This window comes from Anopheles maculipalpis, chromosome 2RL, assembly GCF_943734695.1.
Source record: "Anopheles maculipalpis chromosome 2RL, idAnoMacuDA_375_x, whole genome shotgun sequence".
NCBI lineage: Eukaryota > Metazoa > Arthropoda > Insecta > Diptera > Culicidae > Anopheles > Anopheles maculipalpis.
The window spans coordinates 7521022-7542868 of NC_064871.1; the positions used below are offsets into that span (position 1 = coordinate 7521022).

At 46.7% G+C, this 21847-nt stretch overlaps 1 protein-coding gene across 2 annotated transcripts in view; it reads right to left on the reverse strand.

Annotated features, from left to right (window-relative positions):
- Window positions 1–268: 268 nt before the first annotated feature.
- LOC126557940 (P3 protein-like) overlaps window positions 269–21847 on the reverse strand; it is a 168781-nt gene continuing 147202 nt past the window's right edge. The window contains exon 3 of one of the 2 annotated variants that reach the window (XM_050213869.1): window positions 269–283. The gene's annotated coding sequence lies outside the window, so the exon portion shown is untranslated. The remainder of the gene's footprint in view (window positions 284–21847) is intronic. The other variant, XM_050213870.1, reaches the window with a different exon arrangement.

The window sequence follows — 21847 nt, forward strand, 5'->3', positions numbered from 1 at the left end:
GTTCCCATCCACGGTAGGGACAGGCCCAGCTGTTGTGGCAAAACAAACCACCGATACACGACGTCGTCCGTGCTTATCACACTGTGTGTCACTCGCCGGACTTACTGCTACTTGTTGTATTTTATTGTAAACTGATTAGTTTATTGATTGTCGTATTAAGCCAAATTACCTTTAATCCTATCACGGCGCCGGCATATGATGATCGGTCGAGCACTGAGATGCGTACCTGCGTCTACATGCGCCTGCTTCATCGCCGATCACTTATGATTTCGTATGTTGTTTCCTTGCGATCGCTGCTGCTTCCAAGCCTCCTCAGGCCAGCGGTGGTCGTCGGTATGAGGCTTAGGATTTTGTTTATCACCAGACCGAGACCTGCCGAGAGCACCACAGCCCGCACCATTGTTCAAACCCTCCTTTGGCCGGTACTGTTTAATCCGTTCCCGTGGCTCTCGTCCCGTGGTTTGTGTAGTCAACTAGCAAGCGCAACTCCGAACGATGCGAAACTGCGACACGATGACGGCACTGCACATTTTGAATAGCTATAAAATTTCAATAAAAACCACCTATTAATACACTCCGCGTTAGGAGGGAGGGCGCCCCATTTGGGAGGTGGACGAGCATCAAGGGTAAAGGGAAGCTGCGCACGGGACACCATTATATGCAAATCAGCTGTTTTGTTTTCCTTCCCTCGCTCGAACCAATTTTCTTCATACTTCTCCCCACCTGCGTGGCTGGCAAGTCGACAAGAATTCAATAAAAAAAAGATCTGCATACAACCTGGCTTTTTGGAGGCTTCTTCAAAGTCCTTTTCTCTCTCTCTCTCTCTCTTTCTCTGAGTCAAATCGGAGGAGATGTGCTTATGCCGTTTGGACGAGAAAATCGGAAACGGCTCGATAACAAAGCGAAGAATAAATGCGGGAGAATGCTTAAAATTTCCTTTCAACCAGCGATCAACACACAAAACTCCGACCACCGACCACCGTAAGGGAATTGCGAGGGGGTGATATGATCGTGAACGAACGTTCCGAAAAAAAAAACCCAGTAGCGCTGGCAGTTATATGCAATAAAACGTACGACGTCGAGGGCGACCACGATGACGCTGACGACAACTGCAACTGCAAACCGCAAAATGCAAAGTGCACGGGTCCTCACTCGCACGCAGGCTCTGCAACGCGACGTTACGAATTTATGAGGCCCACAAGTGGCCGCTCCTTCCTTCCCCATGTCTTTCCTTTTTTCTTCTTTTCTTCTTTCTTTAATGCGATCAACCAAAAGTACCGAACGGAGTAAGGATCATTCGAAGACGAAACATTTGAAAATGTGTTTCTTTTTCTGAGCTGGTCTGCAGTTACATTCGTACACTGTAATTAACGTGGTGTGATTGTGGAGAGAAAGAGAAAGAGAGAGAGAGAGAGAGAGAGAGAGAGAGAAAAAGAGTGGAGAAGATGAGGAAGTCATCGAATCACTCCCTCAATATTCATTCGCCGGTTGAGTCTGTTCATCTTGAGCTTGAGTCGCCTGTTTTCGCATACCATTTGTGGTGCCGCAAGCTGTTTTGAGGTCATTCTTTGGTGCGATGGCTTTGTCTTTATATATCTTGCGTTTATTTCCGTACATCGTTTTCAAAATTATTGCTTGCGCGTACGCGAAAACATACTGGTCAGGTTCTAACGTACCGAAAGGGATGCAGAATTTAGAATTCCTGCGCATTTAGAGCTCTCGAGGTCCACCGAGAGTTCTTATGAAGATATGTATTTTGAAGGTAATTAGCATCTTCAATACGTAATTCTTGTTGTCGTTAATACTGCAAATTTGATGCTTTGACACATCGACTAGTATCTTGATTTGCGAGCCTGTGACCTGTACCAGTTGGGATTTGATCCCCGTCTTGTTGTGTTAGTTCAGTCGTGATTAATTTTTCAAGAAAAACTTGGAAAAAACTCCAACGTTACCTCTGCTTGCAATTATTTATTTTCCTCGTTTCGTTGAACCGCTTTTCAGAAGAGCACCCGGCAAACGACACACGATCATTTAGCACGCGTTTCGCCATTCGCATTTCGCGTTTTCTCGCACCCATTTCGCCGCACTGTTGATAAATTGCTGACCGGGTTTTAATGAAATAATTAATTCATTTCATGTTTCATTAGGCTTAACGTGTACGCAGCGTGCTCGGGCGCGCTCACCCAAACACACATTTTGCAGACGGTGCACGATGCTCGGGAAACAGGAAAAAAACCCCGACCGATTGTCAAGCGCGTTAAAAAGGAAGCAGGCCCTTTTCGGGCTTGTTTGTTGAAACTTTTGCTTTGCTGAATGTTTGGCACACTTTACTTTTCGAGCCGGGCGAGAAACCATCTTATCGGCTTGCGCTTCAATCTTTAACACCTTTTTTGTGGTTTCGTTGTTTCGTTCGTTGTCCCCGTGTTGTGGGTGGATGGTGGAGTCATGTTTGGGCAATTTCGGAACGTTTGTCCAACCTCCCTCACCTAGTGTGTGCCTCTCTCTCTCTCTGTGTGTGTGATAGATTTTCCACATGATTAACAATTCCAAAATCGTCGCAGAGATGTTCGCAAACGGAACATGGCACAATAATCATCCGATGGCGGTTTTACGGAGTGGCCAACATAAATCAACACACGTGTTTTGTATGAGACACGAGACTACGCTAATGGGAACATTTGTTACAGAACAAACGTGTAGCTTGCGAATGCGAGATGCGCACCCGAAAAGTAAGTAGAAAACAGACATGAACAACCATCAACCTATAAAGGATTCCGAACGCGCGAACGAAACCTCACCTTGGAAGGGAAGGGCATTCGCTCTTTGCAGCGAAACAATTTTGAGCCGAAACAATCGATCTTGCCGGTGAGCATTCATTAGCGATTCGGGAGCGATACGGTGATGTTCGCTGTGACGCCAGCCCAAGCGCCCCAAGGACATTCTCAAATTAGGATTTTACCATGTACGGCTTATCAGACCTCAGCATCCAGCTTCTTCCCGCCCAGCCACAAATTAATCACCCTTTTTCTGCTTGACATGCGGTGCGGGTGCTGTCTACCCAAGGTCAGTCAGTACGTACCTTTGGTACGGGATTCGGAGCGCCAAATCGGCGGCCAAGTGATGATTGACGATACGATCGAAACGGTGGAAATGGAATCTGCAAACAAGCAAAGCAACAACACGCTCCAGTTTGGGCAAGTTGTCATCACGACATCTCGCCAACGGCATTCTACGGCACAGGCCAGGCAGCCTACAGCCAACCGAAGGCAGTCGAACAGGGGCGCTGACTTCATTTGCATTATGCAAATGAGTATCTGGCATGGTCCGTATGTGTGTGTGTTTGTGTGTGTCTGTTTGCAAAAGCACAAATCCACGATCGTGTCTCCGGAAAGCAGCCGATGAAAGGATGTATAGCGCCCTCCGTTCGGTTTGATTGCCCCATTACGTCAGTGCATTTTTTGTGATTAATTTTTGATTAAGCTGATGGTCGATTTCGGTTGATTGCGCTAAATGGATGACATAGATTATCGGAACGATATCGAGCCGAGCTTGTGTCCGTTTGGTGGTAGAAACATTTAAGGATATATGGTTATAAATAGAATGTTTTGAGTTGACGGGAAGCGGGTGTTTGCTGTTAAATTTAATTTGTATTCCCTGAAATGGCACGATGATACAGTTAGCGGTTTTAAGAATAATTAATGAAGGACGAGAAATGTTTCATTTTTGTACACGTAGCACCTCCGCAATCGCGGCAATCCGATGATGGAGGCGACAGTATTGTAAGTCTTCTCACAGAAGGACCGGAATTAAAATCTCATCCGATCCGTTTCGCAGTAGTGAGGAGTGACTATCCAGCTGGCTAGTATTAGTAAATTCAATAAGCCATTAGATACCGGCGCAACCGAACAGGTCGCTAAGCCTAAAAGTACATGTCGTTGGTTTTCTTCCAATCCTACCGTATCGTATCAGGAATTCAAAAGGAAAGCAACCTATTTTAATATCATCGATTACAATGTTCATAACTCTGGTAGCATCATACGATGCCCAGATAACAAAATAAACCTACAAAGAAGGAAAACAAATGAATCATTGGCTGCACAAATGTCACAAAACTTAAGAAGCACATGCGTTTCTTACCGTAAAAACATTTTCCGTAGAAAGTTTTTCCTGTAAGTTACAGATACCGCACCTGGCTAAAGGTTACGGGTAAATGGTAAACCTTTCACGCAATAACACTCTAATCTATTAAATAACTACACTTTAAACCTGTACGGGCGTACAGCACCACACCACATAAAGCACCACACCGGTTTGGTGTGGTGCTTTATCTTTCCGAATGTACCGAGAGGCTTGTTGCGCTGTCAAAATTGACGCCTGTACCGATTGATCATGCTGCCCGCCCGGAAAGCTGCGCACGCTCGGGTGCGCATAGCAGCTTAACCGATACCGGGAGGGGGGGAGGGGGGATGGGGATCCTTCGGCATAAAGATCAGGTGTGTTAGCTTTTCCACCTATTCCCGGTGAGGTGTGAAAGAACTCACCAGGCAACATGATTCACGTGGCAGACAGTGTTGCAAGATTGCGCTCTAACAACCGGTCTAAATTGTACCCGGAGAGAAGTGCAAGCGATGGGTTTTGGTGTGCAGAAATGCACAAATCCTCGTCACGCGGGGTTCGAGTATTCCCTTCGCCCAGGATGTCGTTCGTAAGAGCGGTGGCGTGCGCGTGTATTTTGGTGTCACTTTCTAGCTTGGCTTGGTTGGGTGTCGATATTTTGACAACCCGCTGAAATATCGCCACAACATTGCGGTGTGGACGAGTCTGTTCAAATGGCAAAATTTGTTGCGAATGTTCCAGAGTTCTCACCGGAGGCCCCCGAAGGCATGATACTTGTAACCGGTCAGAAGATTCGAAGCACGATTCCCACCCCATTCCGAGGCATGGTGCTTCGTGTTTGTCCGCAGAAAAAAAAAACGAATGAAAACGGCACGATAATTTGTACGGCCAAGCGTATGCGATGAGTCAGTGAGCTTCGCTATCTAAATTGTATTAGCATTTCGCCTTTTTATCGACGGACCGTATCGCGACGACAGCAGCTGGCAAGGATTCTTGTGACATGTGGTTGCGCTTCTAGTACGACGCTTCTCTTATTTACAACCGATGATCACTGGGAAGCGAAACCGCCAGTAGCAACTTTGTATCGTCAGTCCACTGTGCTCTAGCCACCGTGTTTCGTTCGATTGAATGGAGGATAGTGTTTGCGCGAGTATGTAAATTGCACCCATAACAGGCGGATCGGAGTTGTTCTGCTAGTCGGCAGGGCGGTAATTCTCCCTCGCCAAAACCTTCTGCCTAGTTAAGCTATTTGACCGATGCTCGGTACGCTCGTGGTAAAGCTTCTGCTTCTGGTATGCTATGCTATACAGCATGCCAGCGTCATGTCTTTTGTTCTAAGCGGATTCGAGAGACTAAAGGGACCGGGCCGGAAAACAAAGCTAATAGTCGGTGACTTTAATTGCAAACTGCCTCCATTTCCATTTACAGCAAAACGGTTTATTTGGCTATATTTGTCCACCTCGGCTGTTTCATGGACCGTTTCGGACCAGCATGAAGGTATAAGGGGGTTCTTCGTAGTTTCCCATGCTCCTTGCGGGAAGGGTGGCAAGATCACATCCAGCAGACCTACACGATGCAACCATCATAATTGAATCATTGCCGGTAGGCATTTTAATTGCATTTGACCATTGGCCGGGCCGGGCTTGGTTGGGTTCCTCGAAGCGATTCGCCCCTGTGCGCTTGAACGCGAGACCCACACAGAACACAGTAGACAACGTAATCCTAAGCAGATAATACGATGCCATAATAATCCGTGAGTTATACAGCGATACCCCCAAACGAATCGTCAACGTTCTGTTGGGGGGATACAAACGAAGCATACGAAGGGTAGCGCTGGCAGGACGTCAAGGAAGAACGATAATGCGGTGATGAGTGGAAATTCCTGCACCAACCAACGGGGCACAACACAAGTGCGTACAATCATCACGCGCCCGGCAGTGGAAGGTTGACGCCGAACACGTTCGTAATTAAAATACCGCTCATATTTTGTTTAATTGATTTCAATGATACAGCGCGTCAGCACCGAGTCCCTCGTGCATCCTCACGCTTGTTCCGTGCATGTCCAACAAACACCTCGACTGGCCAATCCACTGGCCTTCTCGGCGCACGTCGACAAACGGGAACCAACGCAGATTCCATTAGGCCTTCGGGTGCCGCTTTTAAATAATGTGTAATACGGTTTAAGGCAGGCTATTAAGCTGGTTTCACTGCACAAGTTGGCTTAATTGTTAATTTTGCAATATTTTGTGTTGTTGCCTTTCCTATGTCTGCTAATTTTTGTCTGAAAGCGCATTGAGTGGCTGTACATTACAATGTTTACGACTGTTCGTGTGAAGGGTCAGCTGGATTATGAGCCGTCTAGGACCACCTGACGAGTGTAGTGCACGAAGGATAATGTAGGTACAGTTGTCAACATGTTAGTTATTGGAAAAAAATGACAGCAATACGGTCAAGCCGTCCCTCATGAAATTAAAAAAAAATTGAAGCGCTTTGTAATAATTATCACTCTGGGAAATTGTTCATAAACGAGTCTTGGTTTAACAGTGATTTAGTTTTGTACGTATTTAATTATTATTCACAAGTATCTCACGGGACCTGTTTCAAAACAGTTCAACTGGTCCTATAAGTCATCCCCTTTGATCCCTGAGATCACATAAGTACTATAAGCTACCTTTTCAATTCGACGGCGAAACGCTTTAGGACAAACAGCACAAACAAGGCATCGTTGCAAATCATTTGCTTATCAAATTTCACGTCAAACAAACTCGGATAGAAATTACTCCCTGTGCCCCGTGCGTTGCCCTACACCAAATATCGGCCTCTCGCTCAAAGTCAAAGGTGCCAACGCCAGTGCATCGAGTGAATCTAAACGGCTTTCCCACCATATCACTTGTACTCTCTAATCCTTTGTTTATGGTAATGAAATCCTCTCCATCCAACAACGATCGTCTATGCTGGCGTTTTGCTAGATTTTCTCAACATATTTGCTTCTCCTCGAGGCCATCGGTGTCACCACTCGTCGTTCTTTACTCCACGAAGCCTTCTTCATTCCTCCTCACGGGTCTTAAACTCCCAACACGAGTGAAAGTAAACGATTTGATCTTTGCTGATCTTGCGACACCCTCAATGTGGGATCCGATGTCTTTTCTGCGGCTAGCACGTTACACCAAACGCGGGCAGAGCATATCTAGCGATCTGAAACTGTGTGCACCATTGCTCGCGATCACCTTCCAGGCAGGACTTCCAAGATCCTCCTCAAACGTATGCACCGTGTACCGGAGCGGGCTTTGAGGACGGGAATGAGAAAATCCGACGGCTTGCTGCAACAATGCCATGTACCGGTTGTCACCTTGTTCGGATAATTTACGAATTTGTCATCTTCGCCTCGTAGTGTATCGTATCTTCACCGTGTAGGTGGACTGTGGCTCGATGTCCTTCCAGTCGAAGGGAACGGCTCGAGCGGGTGCACGGGGAGTTATGTTTTACAGAATATGTTGTACAGCGTTATCCAATGTTTGCGATGATGCGCCCGCTGATGGTGAAGATCACGACTGGTGAAGGTGGTCGCATCGTGGTTCGGTGTTCCACGCTACACACTGTTGTGGATGTATTGCTGCTACGGCTGCTGCTGCTTGTGCTCCAGCGCAGAAGTGCACGCCGATTAACGATTCCATATCGCGATGTACAAGTGCCAGCCGATAACCTTTTGCTGATATCTTTTAAACTAACAAATAATTGCAAACCGAACCGATCCAGCCAACCTCTCGGTCGGTTGTTTCTCTGAAACAAAAAGGCGCGATCGTTTTGCCCTGCTTTCGAGCGTAAGATATCGCATCGGGGAAACGAACCGACAACCCATGGTGGTAAGGTCTATATTAAATTATTGTTGTTTTCTCATATCGCAAAAAAAAAAACGTTATTGAGAAAGTTGGTCTCACCAACCAACCCAACGCTCCACCCTGCATTATCGCGATTGAAGTATGAGGAACGTCCCGCAGAACAATAGTCCGCGTTCGATTATCGATCGTTCATTTGGAGCTTTCCTAGCACACCTTAGTTGATGTGTTATTTTGTTGCATTTAGCCAACGTAAGCGACGCAAGCCGTAGGTTGGAATAAAACAAAATGTACGTAAAAGCCATCGCGCCAGTGAAAGGAAAGTAAGATGTGGGACTCTCTGTCACAACCGGGATCGATGAGGTCGAACGGTACCGAACAGACAGACAGATCAGTTCAGCTAAATGGGATAAAAATGTCAAATGTGTTCTCCCAACCCAACATTGTTCCCGAATTGATGAAAATCCGCTGTCCAGTGTCCCAGACGCTCGGACAGATCTCCTTTCGGGGACACATTGTATGGGACCGGAAAGCATTTCACCACTGGACAAACAACAACATTCTAGTAGAGGAGGTGGTGAAGAGGGAAGTGGGACATAGGGAGGAATTATTGCAAGAAAATCGATACCGTACGACATGGCCCCGAAGGTCGCCCTACAATCGATAAGGTTCGCCACATCGCGACGGTGACGGTTGGAAGGTCAGAGCGAGCGCGCGCGCGCACACACTCACTTCGGCCGAGGTGGCTTGAACCTGGAGCTCAACTTTGTAACCCCGTGTGCAGCTGCAGCGTTGGATGATCGTTCGGATAAACGGTTGACGGGGTTTCCCTTTCTCGAACCCCCGTTTCCGGACAGGCCGGATCGACGCGCTGCTTTTTAATCGATTGCGGCAGCAAAAGCAGGGAAACGAAGGAAGAGGAAACGGTGAACAGGAATAGGAAGAGGAGTAGAAGGGCAGGAAAAATCCATTAAAACATTTTGTAGATATGCCGGGGAGAACATCTTAACTTAATAAGAAATCCAAACCAGAACCGTCACGACCCACACGGATGGATCGATGCATTGGATCGGTTGGATGCACTGGGAGGCACTTGTCAGCAAGGAAGTGGGAGGAGGGGGGGGGGGGGGGTTGTGTGCGGTGGAAGGTGTAAGCTAAAACCGGGACGGCAACGATGAACAACGTCGCCGTACATGATGTGTCTTGAAAAAAACCAATATTGATACATATCCTGTGGTTCGCCTCGGCGTCATCCTGGTCCCTAACCTGGGGTGAGGACTTGGGCCGCGTTCGCAGTTGTACCTTGTGCAGCGCACACTTTGTCCACTCGCTCTTTCCTTTCCTTTCTTTCCCACATTATCCATTTCCATTTTCCAGTTGATCCAATTCGATGCGAGCCCTTGGATTCTTGGCTGACGCTTGCAACGACCCATCCAACCGTTCCTCTGTTTCGCATCCCCTGCCTGTCCCTGTGGTTCGACGTTGTCATATTTTGTTGATCATCATCTTCCGCGGTCCACCCACCCTTGTACTTGCGCTTCGAACGAACGTTGGAGGGCAAGAAGGGATGCTTTTTTGTAGCAGAATATGTGCGTTTGTGTGTAGAGTGCAAAACTTTTTTCTGTACGTGTGTGTGTGTGTGCGCACTCCCGTTGATGGAGTTCCACTTTTCGATTTCGTTCCGGGCTCGTGAGGAGCTACGGGGGAAGGTTTGAAAAACACAGCCTGACCACGGCCGTCCAGACAGGAAGCCAGAAATGGTGCTACCCCTACCGTGTCTGTATGCCGGTAGAAGGTGGTTTGGAATTTTTTGAATCGGTTTTTCGTATTACTTTTCGCTCGAGCAACGGGCACCAACGGTGCTGCTGTTGCTGCTTCAATTTTCGATAACAATCATCCCAGCTCGCGAGTAATGAAATGGTAGCGAAATTACTATTTTTGTCCCGCGGTCGGCTTCGGGAACGTTGTTAAGTAAGACAAAAAAAAAACACACATACAGACACACAGCACCGCAGGAATGGGCAGTTCGAAAAGCAATTGTCGACCCGTTCCGTACATAACCGGTACCTTAGTAAAGCTCAATAAATGGGCTCAGTTTGATGAGTCTTCCCAATGCACTATTGCCGGTTCCGATGGCTTGATTCGCTTTCTATATTAATAAAGGTTGGCTGAGGAAAGGATAAAGGCTCCTAAATGAGTCCTCTCGTCTGTCCTTGTGTGTGTGTGTGTGTAAATGAGTCAGGTTCAAAACGATGCTTCGAACGGAAATTGTACGGGCAAGCAGGCCTTATTATTTGGTACCTTATTGGATCTTAAGATCATCTCGTTTTACGGTTCAATCAAGGCAACAACAAAAAATTCAATCTTCTCTCGGAAGTGGTATATTGGAGAAAGTTAATCTGCTAATAATTGGCTGAGCTACACTTTGTGTAGCAGATAAATTGCGATCAAGCATGACGATATGCTGGCAGACAAGCAAAACAAACGACTGATTGAGGGTAAAAGCGACGAACCTTTTATACGATGGATGATGATCATCGGTTATAAGTAGTTTAAAACTTACGCTTTTTTGCAGTATAAATTTCTCTTTTTTGTTGAAAAACTAGAACAATCTTTTTATTACTTGAAATTGTAAAAAAAAACCTTAATTTACACTACGAAAAAGTACATAGAGTGCACTGTACACCAAACGATACCCATCGCGTACATCTCCCAGGATGGATGCATTTACTGCTGACATGTTTCTTTACCACCACTTCCACCGCCTCATTCTTTCGCCTTCCCTCCCCCCCCCCCCCTTCTTCATAACGCCATTTTCTCCCTCATCGAACCACCCCCTCCCCCTTGCTTCTTAACGCTCTAACTCATCGATTATCGGGCCTGGAATGTCGGGTTTGCTGTGAAACCCCTGTTCCCCTTTACCGAACGGGCGAATGCGTTGGCCGATCGGTACAAGCCAATGGGAAAAATATTGATGTTTGAAACCCAAGATGGAAGAGGTGGTGGAGAGGAGTTCGGTTGCCTGCTGAACCGTAAACGAAATGAACGAAACGAAAAAAAAAAAACAACAGCACGAAAAACTGCACTCAGCACACACCGAGAAACGACGAACTCTCGGCGGAACAAACTCACCTTGGGATCGAGATGTTCTTGTTTTCCCGGTCGGCGGGATCGGCACTCGGGAAGGTCGACTGTTTCAATCGTCGCGCCGTCATCATACCGGTCATCTTCGTCATCGTTGCGTTGGAACCCGCCCCTTCGAGCTTACACCCGTGTGCCGAGATCATTAGAGCGCTGCCGTGGTGGATCCCAGATTTCTTCCCGCATCCGACGCCATATTGCTGATGATGGAATTCGCATCAGCAACACCGGGAAGTTGCTGTGCTCGATTATTATTATTTTTCACCACCACCCTGTTGGGACATTGGCCCCCATTGCACCGGGCAGACAGGGCAGGATCGGCTAGTATCGCACTACCATTTTTGATGTTCGATCGCAGGTGTGCGTTGCCGGTTGGGCGTTGATTACAGGAACTTCACGGGCACAATCTCTTTTTAATTCATCTACGTAAACCGGTGACTGGCGAGATTTGCAACACGCACTGCTGGCGCTTGCGTGGCGGCGGGTTGGTTTCCGCATGAATAATTTTCCCCGAGTGGTTGCATCGTCGAGGAATGCTGTTCGAATTTGTCCCAATCGGAAACGCAAGAACGTGGAAAAATACGCATGCTGCTCAATTCCGTAGCCCAGATGTGGAAAGGGGCAACATTTTTTCGTTTATGTTTGCTCGTTGGAAGTCTTCACAAACGGACAATAAGACACAAAGCATAGTAAGTAACATCATTAAGCTAGCAAACAAGCTAGCAATACTTGTCTGTCCACAGCCAGTCAGACAGACGGCCAGACCACCAACGAATGCATTCGTAAGTAGTTTTTCCCGCACAGCAAAACCGCACAATCTCATTACGACGTAGCATTGATTTGATTTGCGTAGCGTTTGATTCTTTTTTCTCAAAAATAGCGTAGAAGTGGACCGGAAAAAGCAAACACACACACGCATCCGCACGGAAATGATCATCTGTCAGTGAATGAAGGCACTCGGGATGTAACATGATATTCTGCCATTTTGCTGACCGAAAGACAGGGGGACGACTAGTCTTAATTCGCAATAAATCTCCAATTCGCCGAACCATTCTGTTTACGAGCCAGCGGTACATCGCGGCCAACCACTGTGAGTGTTTGGTGGGGGAGAGGGGGGGGGGGGGGAGGGGAACTGTAGCACAAAACCGATGTCTACATAAAGTACAACAAAAATAAAATCTCTCTCCCGCATCCCCAAAAGCGTCTCCTTTCTCGTCTCTTAGTAAAAGAAAAAAAATAAAAGTTCGGCATCTTTATCGTACAAGCGCAGGCCAGTTGTAACTAAAAAGCATTGTTCATCGCATTTGCCCCATTTGCACTGGGAACGATTTAATGTGCAATAAAAGTGTGGATTGCAAAAAAAATCACTCTCTCCTTCTCTCGTCCAAAAGTATAAAAAGAGAGAGAGATAGAGAGACAGTAGAAGATTGTACAGAAGAGGCGATGTACATTTTTCATTGTCGGGGGCTGCATTCTTGCCGAATGGTGAACTTTTTCCATCGACGGCGCCCACATGATCTTTCCTTCTAAAGAAAGCAAGCAATAAGAAACGCAACACAGCAACAAGAAAAGAACAACTCACGAATTCGAAAATTACATTTATATTCGATTTTAGCCGGTCCTTTGCAACAAAGTTGCAGCGTGAAATTCCTCACCGCGTGAATATGTGCCCTTGCGCGATGCATTTCGGGTGTGCTTGTTGCTGTTGTTGTTCACGGGATTCATCGATTTATCGTGGATGCCCTGAGTTTGCCGCCAACAACAACTTAAAAAAAAAACAGCAACTCTCCACCCGCCAGAAATTCATCCCGTTGTACAAATTGTGTGCATCCATCCACACACACACACACACAAACACCGAATGGAGACAAATCTTTGTTCTCAGCGTTTTGGGAGGTGCGCCCTCTCGGAGGGGTTGGCAAAAGCTAAAGACCCGCCAAAGTCCTTTTATGCGCAGTTTCTGCTTTGGAAGATGATGATGGCGAATTCAACAAAAAACCGTGGCACCACCCATGAGCATGGGCAAACAGGGTGGGGAGAACGAATCTTTTTCGCTGTCGGAACCCAATCTCCCCCCCCCCCCCCCGCTCCCTGGAGCAGTGCATTATTGATAGGAAGTAATTGAATTAATGAAATTCGACGATCCGGCACAATGATGATGGAACGGAACACCCTTTCGTAGGACTTTTTTTTTTGCTTGATTTAATATTAATTAGATAATTCGACAACCACACTCGATGGAGTAAAGTTTGTAATAGTGGCTTCATGTTGTTGGTTGACAAAACGTGCACCCGGGACAGCTGTGGTCGATCGTCGTCCCCAGCACAATAAGTCTGCATTTCACGCTGACCCACGCTTTCGCCGCGATCGTCTTTGTGCCGCGAATTGAGACATAAATTGCACTGCCCGCCACAAACCATAGTGTGCCATCGGGGTAGCGGTTAATCGGCGACGATTTCTGTTACGATCCACCGGCATCAAGTTCGAAGAGTGTTCAGGCCGAGTGCTCCACACCACACGATCTGATGACATCCACCGAAATGGCATCGCTCCAAAGGTCTTTCAAAGTAACCGCACACCACCAGCGGTCGTTTGCGTATGTTTTGCCACCAACCCACCGGAACAATAACCGTGGAGAGGACGCTGCTACGATCACATCGTCGAAATCGTCTCCCCAGGGAAAAGCGACCAGTAACTTCTAACGCTACGGCGAACCGGCACCCGGCTGTCGACCGTGGGTCATAATCGTAAAAGTTAAGTACTGCGATGATTTCTGGCCCATCTCGCTATCGATACGCGGGCAACACCGAACCGGACAACGGTCGCTGAGGTAAGCAAAATAAATGATTTTGTCACGTTTCGACTGGTGACACTTTTCTTCTTCCGCCGTTCGTGAGGGTTCCAAAAATGGAGGTCTCTAACGAGGAAATTTTCGTAACACTCGGTACTCTCCATCTACGAACCGTTAATCTGATGCAAGGAAAAGACTATGCAGGAAGAAGCTAGACAGTACAAACTATTCCCTGTTGGCATTTGGTACCGCGCTTTTCGGTTCAAGATTCGTTCGCTGGTTGGTGTTGCGATTTGCTGTCATACCTGATGAAACGGTCACATTGCTCAACAGATGGTCAATGGACCGCAAATCGCGGTTTGCTTTTTTGTGTGTGACTAAGCAGGCGCTTACCAGTCATTTGCTTACACGTTTGTGTGTTTGTGTGTGTGTCCCCGGCATATATGATCGCGTGCGCTTCTAGCGCCAGTAATGCATTACGCAAGCTGCTCACAGCACCAATCTGCTCTTTTATTTTATTTTTGTGCGCATTGCTACACACCACATCGATTTAACGCCTCGATGAGCCACGGAGAGTCGATGGAGCCTCAGAGCACGACATTTGCGAGGCGCGTTTCACTGCGCATTCACTTCGGTACATGATCATGATTCCTGACTCCCCTTTTCCACCCCGTTTCCCAACCCCTTTCCTTGGAAGACGACGTGCCGACGGTATGGTATCGATCACCTTCTCTCAGAGTTTCTTTCTTTGTAGGTAAATGCTACTTTTTTCTTGTTCCACGCATTGCCAATGCCCGGCAATCAACCGGCACGGCACGAACGGGCGGGCGTGTAGAATCCGCTTCCTACAACATCCATAATTTGACACCGCCAGCAGGCAGACCAGCAGTACCTAAGGCTGGGCGTAAATGGCAGCGACGATCCTTTTTGCAGCCGTCGGGGGTTCGTCGCTTACCGATCGTTGCGCTTGATCGTTCGATAATAAAGTGGCAATTACCCGCATCGCCCTACACAATTTCGCGATAAACGAGCGCATGGGGAGTATGCTTCTCTACCACTCGCTTCCCTTTTTTTTCGCGTGTTTATAACCCTGGTTAGCTGCTTCTAAACACACGACCTTTACCCACACGAAATGCTGCCTTTTTTGTTGATTCGCACCGTTAGATGCATGCGCTTGATGCGGCATATGGCAGAGTTTGCAATTTTAATCGCAATCGCAAAGATAATGTTAATAACATGGATGGAAAACACTATGCTCTGCTAGGGACGGAACCTTTGCCAACATAATATTATTTGATATTCTGATAGACATTCTAAGAATCGTAAAAATGTAAACACCCTCAGAGTGCTTAAGTGGTTCTTTTTTTGGAGCTAGTGCACGATCAGCTGCTAAATTGCTCACAAAATGTGTATTGAAGGTGCTTCATTTTCTGCATGTGGTCTGGGGAGTGCTTTTTAATAAGAGAACCAATCGAAACATAATTAAAACCCACCCGGGGATGTGGGCATACCGTTGACACACTTTGCACGGGTGGGATCTTTGGAGAATCGAGCTCGGAATCAAGATTAACTTGCATCCCATCCTTAAAAGCGATCAAGTGAACCTGGGAATGGGGGAAAAAATGATCGTGGGTACACACATCCGCCCGCCTATGTTTAGCAATTCCACTTGGGTCCTTCCGTGCAGGTGAAGGGTGCACAAGGTATGCAACCCCTTGACACTGCCTAGCACGATGTCCAATTGGGGTAGGTTGGGAAGCCTTTTAGCTATAGCCTAAACCCATCGATCGGAGCTCCAAGATTACGAATTAACCCTCCTCCCCCACGGGAGAGCATACGTCAAACCACCCCGTAGAGAGAGAGAGAGGGAGCCAGAGTGTCAAATGGTGGTTTGACTCCGTACTACTCCGATCGTACCGATTAGGCGCTCTGTGTATAGTTTTGGGGTAGCGATCGCGGTGGTGCTAATGGAAATCCACACCAAAGATATTGCACTCACTCGGTGTTCCGCTAAATAGTTTCACATGGCCTCCAGATCGCCGGTGACGGTTCCATTTGCGTAACGTATCGCAGAACGGCCCAAGTTGCCCACATGCTGCATGGCGCAGTACGCTCCAACGGTGCAACCAAATGTCAACGGTGAAGCATAAAGCGGGCCCCCTTAGGGTTATGATGAATCCTGCGATATCGAACCAAAAACTAGAGAGGGAGAGCGAGAGCTAATGGGACACGATGTTGTAATTGATCACCCCAAAACGGTTTCGATTTTCGGATAGGAATTTTATGGAATGTCGAACGATTTTCGATTATTACTCGAAGGCTTTTTTTCGTTTTGCTCAACTTTCATATTTATAACAAATATTTCGTGCAAACATCTTTGGAAAACATACGTGCTGCTGCTACTCCATCTACGGTGGAATTGATTCGAAATTCCAACCACAACCATCATGGTGCCCCGAATTCCATCAGCCTATTTACGATCGTTCTCCCGTGGATTCACAACAGCTTGTAAACGATCGTTTCGATTGAGGGCACTTTGCCATCATCAACAGCATCATCCAGGGAAGAGATTTCCCATATCCACTCGCAACCGCGCACCGGATAACACCGGGACCAACGAAATCCCTTACCAACCTACACTGCTGCTTACCCCGCTGCCCTTTTGCTCCTCTCCCACCGTCCTTACAACCTTCTTACTGACGACGACGCGGTCGTCAACGCTGTCATCGAATCGTCATTCCAGCAGGGTTAGCTATTTGGCTGCTGCTGCTGCTGCATGGATGCTGCGGGAGGGCAGCATCATGTACGGGGCGAGAACCACCTTACGCGCGACAGCATTATAGTGCCATTATTATTTTTTATTATTTTGCCGGATGAATTTGAATAAATTAATTCCAGTGCCATTTGTATGTAAATTGAATATTTTGATTTAATTTATCGTTTTCGTTATTATTTTTCACGTTTTCTCGTGACCGTTTGCGAAGTGGGTTTGCTCGCTCGCTCGCTCGCTCTCGCTTCGACAAGTTCCTTTCCTTCGTGTGCATACACCCGCGGGCCCGGTGTATGCTCGGGAATTGTTTGTTCGCTTCGTGTGTAAGATGGTTTTTGACTTTTGTGAAAAGACCTCCATATCGCTCCGTTTGAAGAGCGATGGTAAGAGAAAGCAATTGGTGATCTCGTTCGGTGGACTCTGGAGACTGGGATGGAGTGAAGCATTCCAACCCAGAACAGGGGAGGGAAAACGTGTGAGAAATCTGGCGTAGGAAGGTCGTTCGGATGAAGGAAAGATTTCTACGCCACCACACGCCGACGGACCGAGGCGGTGGGCAAAGACGGCGATAGACATTCTGACTCGCGTCGTGAAGAAACGGGACATTATTAGGATATGACTCGGTTGCATGGAATGGTTTGTTTAAACAAGGTTCTTTTTAAAAAATTACTAACCTTTCAAGAAACATTATAGTATTCTTTGCGTGCTTTTGCAAGTCAAAGTATCTTGTGTCGTGTACTTTACCGCAAAGAATGTACCAACTATTTCGCTTGTTTTTTTTTTTGTTTTCTTGTCCCTGCTGATGAGCTAAAAAGACAAGCCTTTAAGCGGAAAGGCGTAAAGCCACCACATCCACCCAAATCTCGGTAAAGAACTTCGCCAGGAATCTCACAATGCTCTCACGCCGGAACGAGCTGTGTTCACATATCCGTACGAATTGTTTATAAATCACGAATTTCTTTTCCATCTTTACCATCTTCAGCCCGCGCTACGAACGGTGGAACGGTGAGCATTAACGTCACCAGTACCATGAGCGAGGCTCCGTTTTTTTCTGTTTTGTGTTGCTGCTACAGAACAGTAACTACGCGCTCGCGACCTCCCGAGTGGCAACAAGTCCCAAGCGCGCTGCGAACGGATGCGAATAATTTGTGAACAAAGCAAAAGTGCAAATGGGCCTTTCATCGTCATCGAAAACGGTAACAGCACCGGCGGTCCGGGACACGTCGCGAATGTGTCGGCTGACCACCGATGCAGGGCGGCCACTCCTTATTCGCCCAGGATTCGTGCTTTTTTGTTGTTGCATTTCATTTTCTTCTCCTGCCGATTCTGCCAGTCGTGGATTATGGAAATTCTTTCGCCCTACTGCAGCGGTTCAGTTAAATATGCAGCAATTGCTTTGTAAATAGCATTCAATTGCATTCAAAAAGTGGTCCTCCGCCAAGAGCGAAAAAGCCAGAAGCAAAACCTTCTTCAGAAATGGTTGTAAAAGACTCTGCTGGCTATGTAAAGATTAGCCGTTGATTGCAAAACTCGACTGGTAAAGAATGCAAACTTTGTCGTTGTTTCTCGTTAGAAGATTTGTAACTACTTTGAAGTAATTGTTGGCTTAAATTCCTCCCCAAATATCGCTTACAAAATGGTGATGATCGTTTTCAAAATGATCGTTCTTCGATATCGCAATTCAAAATGGACAAATGTGTTAATGTTTAATAAATCACCCATGTTCAAGGGGCAATTCCTCTCTCCGTATCGTTTTCTCGCTGTGTATTGTAAATCGATTTTCCACTATTTTTACTATCGGTGGCATTAAATCGATGTTTGCTGCAAATTGCTAGGCAGCGCATTACAAGGAAAAGGACCGGAGGCTATTAAGCGTGGAGTCCAAGAAAAGAATTCCTTCGCCTCCCGCCCGACTCTCCCGCGCGGAATGCACTGGGAAATGGATGTGCAACGGTAGTAAAACAAACAGTTAATTAAGACCCATTAGATAGCTCCATGCTGGAACCTCCTGACCTGGTCGGTTGTAGTAGCGCGCGGTTCGGTTCCTCTTATGATGCAATGCGTGTGCCGTACACCGATCGAACCGAATGGTGCATTATGTGGCTTGGAATGGAAGCTGCTGCTGGAGCCTGGGCATGTTTGATGGTACGGGAAATTAAACAACAACAAAAACACTCATACCAAGAATGAAAATAGAATTATGTTTTAAGATTCATTCGATGGTGGGAAGGAAGGTAGAGAGAAAAAGGAGAAGGAAGGGCTTGAGTGACCACGAAATATAAAAAAAAAGGGAACGGAAGAAAAACCTCCGTTACTGGGTCTGGGTCTTTTGCTTTGGTCAGGCTAGCGGGAACTCGGAGGTGGCTAAACTACTTCGTACATACACACACACACCCAGCGCATGGTGGGTGGTATTTCTAGTTTCTATCCACTCCTATCGCCTCCCTCCATTCCTCCAACAATTCGGTAATGCAGAGAGATGAACGGGGGAGGGGTTATTCCCAGGGCCTATCGGTGAGCCTTCTCCCGGTCTTTACCACAGCCGACGAATAAGCCGGTCCCGGTGGGGCAGTCTACAATCGCAGTCCCGTGATCAATTGGCATTTGGCAGGCGAAGGCCATTACACTTCGACGCCTTTTTGCCACCCGGGTAACACAGTCCCTCGGAACCAGTGGCTTTGGAAATCATAACCATTTGTACGGGGTTAGTTTTGTGTGAGGAGTTTTTCTCCCTCGCTTCCTTTCAAATCTCACTGTTGAGGGTTCGTTTTTTGCTTAAAGTTTACTCAAATTGTTGCCAATGAGGAGGGTAAGCAGGGGGAGAGTGATTAAGATGCAGTGGAGAAGGATTTGCAACGCAACCTGCTGGGTGCATGTGCACGCAAACGATCATTCTAAATGAACTTTCCAGTTTTTCTTCCCTATGCGATGTACCAGCCAGCTGCCTTCTACGCTGCAGGTGCATTCGTACCGTCTGACGTGGCATTTGCGTGCCTTCACGGAAAAGGGTTTTTGGTTTTTTGTTTGTAAAATGCTTCTAACGAGCAATCCCTGTAACAATCAAGCGTGGTGGAAAAAAGCTGCACAATTTCATAACGATTGGAAAGGATCTGCACAGTCGTGAGGAAAAATTGACAGGTATCGGACGGTTTTGTTTTTGTTTACATCACACAAACGACAAACAAAAACAATCTTGGCTTTTGTTACAGAAAGTAAAGCTACAAATGTCACCCTAATTAAGCGTCATGATCATAAACATATTTCACCAACGGAAGGTTTGGCCTACGTTCGTTGAACTCATATTCTGTCGCCGGCCCAAGGACACCTCCTTAGGCAAAACAAATCCTTTCGCCCATGTTCTGCACTATCTACGTCGCGTTCGTCGTTTGGGTTTTCGCTCAACTGGCGATCATTAATCTAATCTTCTTTCCTTAGCAAAACAACTAACAAACGCTGCGTGACAGATATTCGAAACAGATAATCAAAACCGGGTAGCCGAGGTGCTCGAGTCGGGAGAGTCGATGATGGCTCATTTTTCATCGATTATTTCACGTGAGCGTATTATCTAATTTGGTGCACAAAAATACAAATATAAATGGAACATCTCGCCGAGGAACAAATTTTGTACTAAAAATATTAACATTGGACAAAGAGTTGTTCGTAACATTTCGCCATCTTCAATGGAGCTGAGCAGCTTCCTCTCTCGCTCTAATCTTACCATACGCCACCAAAGCGGGATCCATATTTCCTGTGAAAGGTGGCCAACGTACCTAACGGACACATAAATTACCGAAAAATATCTTTACGCGTCGATTTGGCAGCAGATTTTTGCCATTTTCTTCCTTTCGGTACGGCCACTTTTCTCACATCGTACACACATACACAAAAAACTGCACAAGCAACACCTACCACCGAGGTGGGTCGGGGTCGCACAGATAGTGTCCGCGCCGGTTCGGAGGATTATCATGCCAAATAAATCACGCACATATGCTGGCGTATAATTACCGCTGACGTCGAAGTGCGAGATGAGGAATATTTACTTTCGTCGAAAATTTATGACAATCTCCAGCGTTCCGGGGTTACAGAAGTGTTGTGGTTGTGTGTTTTTTTTTCTCGTGTTATTCGCATCAACTTCCTCCGGGAGTTCGTTTGCTTGCCGTTTGTATATGGCTGTGCGCATCTTTGTATTTTTCGAAGGTAAAGAAATTGTTTAAAAAAACCTGTAAATTAGTGTATAATCTTGCCAGCGACCCATGCCAGCCAAGGAGGGTGCACGGAAGGTCGGAGCCAAATAATATATTCCCGTTTTCAGAAATCAATTTTACAATTTATCTTGCAGTTATCTCTCCATGCGGCTCATTATTGAGGTGCGACTGTTAGGAGCTGGGGGCTGGTTGCACCAGGCTGGTTCGTGATTTGTCTGACACTGTGACGAGAGAGCAGCTTTATTTTACAACCTTGCGATGACGATGGCACGTACATAAAAGGGTTTGTCGCTTAAGCGATTGTCGAAGTCTTTCGATAGATGTGATTTTTTTTATTAAAAGCATGCCAAATTTTGTATATTTTCCGCTTTTTCGAAGGACTTAATTATCTCAGCTTTGTGAATGTAGGTTTCACACCTCCATACAATCCTTTGTTGCCTGCTTCCCTTTTTGCTGCCCCTCTCAACCATCCCTTCATTCAATGGTAAAACAAGATCACGCGACACGAATGCTTGATGTCCCATTCCGTATGCATCGTTTCGAACACGATTCGTTGCAACCATCGGACCTTAACGCTCCCTGTTCGCCATCTGCTCCATTCACATCCACAGTGCGGCGAGAATGCGTTTGAATGCCCGAATCGCATGCATCATTGAACGGTGCCGCCGGTTCTGTTTGCCGCTTGACACACTTGGTGTGTGTGTGTGTATATCTATCTGTTATGAAATATTACTCACGATCATTCGATCGCCACCTCCACTAACACCGCTGGCTGGTTGCTGCACAGTTGATTTATGTTTGGATTTATGTCAATTGGCTTTTACGCCCTCTGTGCTTGGGCTCTCGGAAGTTTTGATCTCCGAGCATTAGCACACCCGACATTGAACGCTCAGAAGGTGTGTGTGTGTGCACGTTCGCACCCTCAACTTGGGTTAGCATTGATCGACGGTTCACACCCAGCTACAAGACCACGAGATGCTACGCACGG